The following is a 5,528-nucleotide window of genomic DNA, read 5'->3' as shown; positions in this document are numbered from 1 at the left end:
ATACCCCCTATGTGAGGGGCTGTGTCCCCCACACACCCCTACCTAAATATACCAACTCTGAGTCTGCACTACTGTGGATGTTTGGGGTAAAAGTCAACATGCTGGCCAAGCGGTTACTTACCTGTGGAGATCTGTTGGTGTTCTGAGTGGTCAGTCTTCTGGAGTTTAATTTTTTTTTTGTCTTGGTCTTTTGAAAGTCGAGTAAGTGGGATTTCGGTCTGCTGAAGTAGACCTGAATACATACATAAGGCAGAATAGCTATTCAGTGTACAGCATAATAAAATGTAACTTCTTCTGTTAAATGGTCATAGATGGGAATATAATGGGGTAAGCCATCATTCATGAAAAATATTGAGTAGTTAATAACAGCCCAAACCCCCTAAGACCAGTTTGTTAAATATAGCTGACCAAACAGGCAATAACCAATATTTTTTCTTGTGGCAGCCTCCTTCCACACAACCACATCTAGAAGGAGACATCCTGCATAGCCCTCTACTGTAACTAACTCTGTGGTCTCCAGACATTGGGATGAGCTACATTTTGTTTCATCCTGTTGTCCACTTGGTCATCAATTGCAAATGAAAGGGCTTTACAAACTCAGACTGTGATAAGTTAAATGAAAACCTTCAGCAATAATAAGGTATGGACAGCTGTCCTTGTAATTAGGAGTATTTATGCTGACTGCTATGTTAAAATGTTCTTCATTTTAAGAACAAAAAGTGGACATTGTTTTACAGTGCTTTACAGTTCTCATACAAAAAAAAACATTGATTTAAAAAAACGCTTTTTGGGTCAAGCCATTGTTTGCAGAATAAGAGACATACCTGGAAATTAACATTGACACAATTCTACAACTGGCTTGGGTTACTATCCACTATGCAATGACTTTTCTAAATCTATTAAGTCTATTTTTACACAAAAGGTGGTTTAAAATAAATTGCACAATAAATGTTATTAATATTCAAAAGCATGCATGCTAATTGGATACCCAATCAGCGTGCCCATTGTAAATCAAGCATATCCTAATAAAAAGAAGTTCGGCCGCTCATGTCTTCTTGAGCAACCAGCTTTCAACTACAATATGCTAGTTCACAATTTTTTCATGAAACAGGCCACAAATATGAGGAATATAACAAATATTCTGTAAACGTCTGGACAATTTAGAGATATGATTACCAGTAGTACAACTGATTGTACTGCCAGTAGACAAACCTTTAAACTGCCCAAACTTTTACAAAACATTTCCAATTTTACTCATATTTTGCTGCTATGTCTCACCTAGAAGTTTTGATTTTCTGGTTGATTTCTGACTTTTTGTTAGTCAATAATGCCAGGCTTCGTACTTCTAAAACCATCTAAGAGGTTAAAATTTCTGAAGCTGAAAACTAACAAGATGCTGAGAGAGACAGGATCTGCTTATGCTGCACTGCACTGATGTGCTGTGCAAATGGGCAGTTGTCGGTACGCATGCACACTACATCGGTATGCAGACCAGGAAGCGGAAGAACACTAAAGTATTATTATACAGTGAGAGTATTTAAGAAATGGAAGCAATTTCTTTCTTAAATAATGTCATGGTATAGTAGCAATACTCCACTCCTGGATGTGGGTATCACAGGATTTACCCACAGTTGGCTTTGTTTAATCACTTGGATTTTACCCTCATGATCAACTCACACCACCCACGGATAAATCTTTTGATGCCCCCACCCTATCATGGATTATTGATTAATGAGTAGATAAGCGCTGTTGCTGCTATAGCAACAGTCAAAAATTAGACTACATACAGCTGAAGATAAAACCAAATGTCATTTGATAAGGAACGTAGGAAAAACATTTGTATGTACTGGAAATTTAATATGAGACCAAAAGAGGACATTTAAAAGGACTAATAAACTTCAAAGACAAAGTTATGATAATATTATCTAGACTAAGAAGCTGTCATTGAAACATGTAGTTTTTATGAATTGTGGAATCTGCTGTGTGGGAGGAATAGAAAAGGGCTCGATGCTAGTGCCTCAGAGATATGCTGATAAATTTTATATAGCTTTACATAGTTCCTGCAACAATTTTAATTTAAGCCTTCTGCTGATTGCACTCAACCCTATCAAAACAGCTCAACAACTGTTATAAATGGCAGGGTAACTTTCTAGTATTCGACTGCAAAAACTTAAAACATTTTGCTTATCAAAATCAAATAAAGCTCCTGGTTTAAAGCTGATCATCTCTAGCTTGTATAAATGTGGGTCATAGTGCTGGATTAGAACTAGTATCACTGAAGCTTCTCTACTGATAGCTCAGTAATAAAAGAACCACTGAAAGAATAGAAAGCATCGCATTGTTTTTGTCAAGGATGGATGCTTTCTGCATGAATGGTAGTGTGGTTTTGTACGGAAGCTTGGGTAATAGAATTTTTATTTGCATAATAGTATTGTGTGTAGGTGACTGCGTGCATGCATGTTCATGGCAGACATGCTTATGTGCAATATTACTCTGTGTGTGTGTGGGGGGGGGCGCACCCCGGTGAATGTGCACATTTATGTGTGATATATGTACATGCGTGGGTGGGTTTGTGTGCATGTGCTCTGTGTGCATTTGTGTGTATACATGTATGTGTGAACATGCAAGTGTGAATGCATGTGTATATGTGCCTCTGTATGTGCTGTGTATATGGGTGTACACCTGTGTATGTGTGTGAACACGTGTGAGTGGGCCTTTTCCCTCCCTAAGAAGTAATTTTATGGGAGGGTATGTCACCTGACTGCTCCTGTAGCTTCTAGTTTTGTTTTTGTTTTCCTTTTCATTGTTGTGACATTTGTAGGATTCATTTCACTAATGCTATTTTTTTATTTTGCAGTAAGAATAACTCGAGCCACGCACTCTTTCCTTCCAGTATTTTTTCATTTCTTTTATTATGAATATCATTTTCCTCATTCATGGAGAGGTTCAAACGTTTCTTCTGTTATTGAAAAATAGAAGATCCAAGTCATATTTCTTTAAATGAACTGTAATTTTTCATGTCAAATATTGGAAATTATCAGACAAAACTTCAAACTTTTGGCTGATCATGAAGGTATTATATCTTGAGATTTTGCCATTCCCTGCACTTCTCCCAAGACGTTAAATGTTAAACATTTAAGGACCATAATAATTACTTGCATGCTCCTGAAATTTTACCCTACCAAAAACTGGCTTGACTTAAGTTGTTAAAATGGGGTAGCTTTAAGGAAATGGCTTAAAACTATATTAATGCCTGCAAAAAATGTCACACACTCCAAAAAAAAGCATATATCTTACTGGACTGCTAGACAAATGTTTAAATATGTTCATTTGAATACTTATACTTTTGGCAATTATTCCGTATTATTTCTATGTTACCTCTTTTCTCTTTTTTCCTTCTATTAATTTTAATTGAGCTGTCAAAGTTAAGACTAACTGCTGGGTATTAACTAATTTTCTTCATCTTAATCCTAAAAACATACCTTATAGGTAGAGCTGAATTGCTTTGACTTACTAAATGCAGTTTTTTTGAATATGTAAATGATGTAAAATGTATGTAGTTGTATCAAAGTGTGTAATTAGTTTCTTTTATATTGTGACTCGCTTTGAAAATTCAGTAAAACAGTATTTGGAAAAATAAATGAAGAGCGATTTGTTAGATAGTACTTGCCTCTTGTCTTCTTCCTGCGTCTCCCAAATCCTCTTCTTCATCCAATCATCTTCTGCTTTCCTGTACATGTGACTGAACCACCACATAAACAGCATAGATTCATCTGACCCTGTAAGAACTAGTGCAGGGCAAATCCCAGAAACAAATCCCTGTGGTGGAGCCATGCTTTACAATAAAAGGAAGTGATTTTTTTCTGAAAGTAAGAAGAATTCCAATAATAGAGATCATGTCATTGAAATAAACAAACAACTCAGAAGCTTAATAAAATCTCTCATAGTCAAGTTTGAGACTACAATAGCCACCCAAGCTAAAGATAATCACAAGGCCTTTTTACTTATGTTCATAATCTCAGAAGTGCAAAGCAGGAATGCACGGAGCTGATTGTGAACAATGTTACCCACACTGAGGCTGAAGATATAGTGAACCTGCTGGCCTATAAATTCAGCTCAACTTTATCCTTCTCTTCCCTCTGTGTATCCCACAAGCTATACATGAAACTGACTCACCTCCATGTATTACACAAATACAAACCCTAAGGGCTCTATTAAAAGCTTGCATCAATGGATTCTGACAATATCCCTGGATGCATCTTAAATAAAATAAAGCACAATTTACCCACCCCCTCTTCAATCTCAGCCTCCATACAAGTTCTGTACCCAAGCAAATGAAGAAGACATGCAGTCTTTCCCCTGCATAAGGGAAGACCTTCCACAGACCCAGGCAATAAGAGATCTGTAAGTCTTACCAGCCTCATATGTAAAGCCATGGAAAGAATCATGGAAGTACTCAATAAGGACATACGAAACCTCCAAACACTGGGCCTGTATCAGTTTAGATTCACCAAGGACAGATCATGCTTATTCAACCTGATGAACTTTTTAAAAAGGTCACCAAAGCAATGGATGAAGGTAAAATGGAAGACACCAAATCCTTTGACCAGCCCAGAGCTTATGATATGATCCCCCTACATCACCCACTGGATTGCCAGCTGGCTCAGAGATACAATTCAGGATAACAAAATATTAGAAGTTACCTTCACAAAGAGAGAAATCACCAGTACAGCCCCCCCCCCCCCCCAGGGTTCAATGCTGGGACCTCTCCTGTTTGGCATCTACTTCATACCAAAGGGCTCTGGAAGATTAAATTTGCAGATAACTAAAATTTAGGTGAAGTCATTGAATCCCCAAATGACTTAGCCATCCTGCAGGAAGGTTTGTCACAAATAAATAACAGTTGCTAGTATCATGGATTGAAATTAAATGTCAAAATATCCATAGCTGTATCCTTTGGGAATTTGTCTATCCCAAGGAACCACCACATTGAAAATATGCCTCTGGGATTTGGGAACTGTCGTAGGATATTCCTTCTTCTGTGCACAGCTTATAAGCAAATTGATTACATCTAGATCAAGACATGTCATTGTCCCCCCTCTTATCACCCCTTATTAAGCCAGTTATTGAATATAATGTCTCATTGTCATGTGCCTGTCCACAGAGACACCATGCCAAAAAGATAAAAGGTCTAAACAATATGTCCTATATGGACCGACTCAAACCTTGTCACTATACACAGTGTATGCCTGCAGCTTGCCCACTAAGCTGGCCTAATAGGTGACCTGTATTTGACATACAAGGTATCCTTTGACCCAATACTGATGGACGTACTGTTCATCAGTAAGTTAAATGGTTTCAGAAATACTCAGTACAACATCAACAGAATAGTTTGTTAGGACAACTGTTGTATCTCGCAGGGGATTACATTGCTCTGGAACAGACTCCCCGTCCATGTAAAATAAAGCTCATTCCTGTGCATATTCAAGTGCAACTTGCATCTATGGATGGGGTAACAGAAAATTTAC

At 37.6% G+C, this 5,528-nt stretch overlaps 1 long non-coding RNA gene across 1 annotated transcript in view; it reads right to left on the bottom strand.

Moving 5' to 3' along the window:
* Positions 1 to 3,676: 3,676 nt before the first annotated feature.
* Positions 3,677 to 5,528, bottom strand: part of LOC122810983 — a 7,510-nt gene continuing 5,658 nt past the window's right edge. Inside the window, exon 3 of the long non-coding RNA XR_006366175.1 lies at positions 3,677 to 3,863. This is a non-coding gene — a long non-coding RNA (uncharacterized LOC122810983). The remainder of the gene's footprint in view (positions 3,864 to 5,528) is intronic.

This window comes from Protopterus annectens, chromosome 9.part0 (genome assembly GCF_019279795.1).
Source record: "Protopterus annectens isolate FY-2018-M chromosome 9.part0, PAN1.0, whole genome shotgun sequence".
Taxonomy (NCBI): Eukaryota; Metazoa; Chordata; order Ceratodontiformes; family Protopteridae; genus Protopterus; species Protopterus annectens.
The sequence above is the reverse complement of the archived record's forward strand: the minus strand, read 5'-3'. Positions and strand labels throughout refer to the sequence as shown.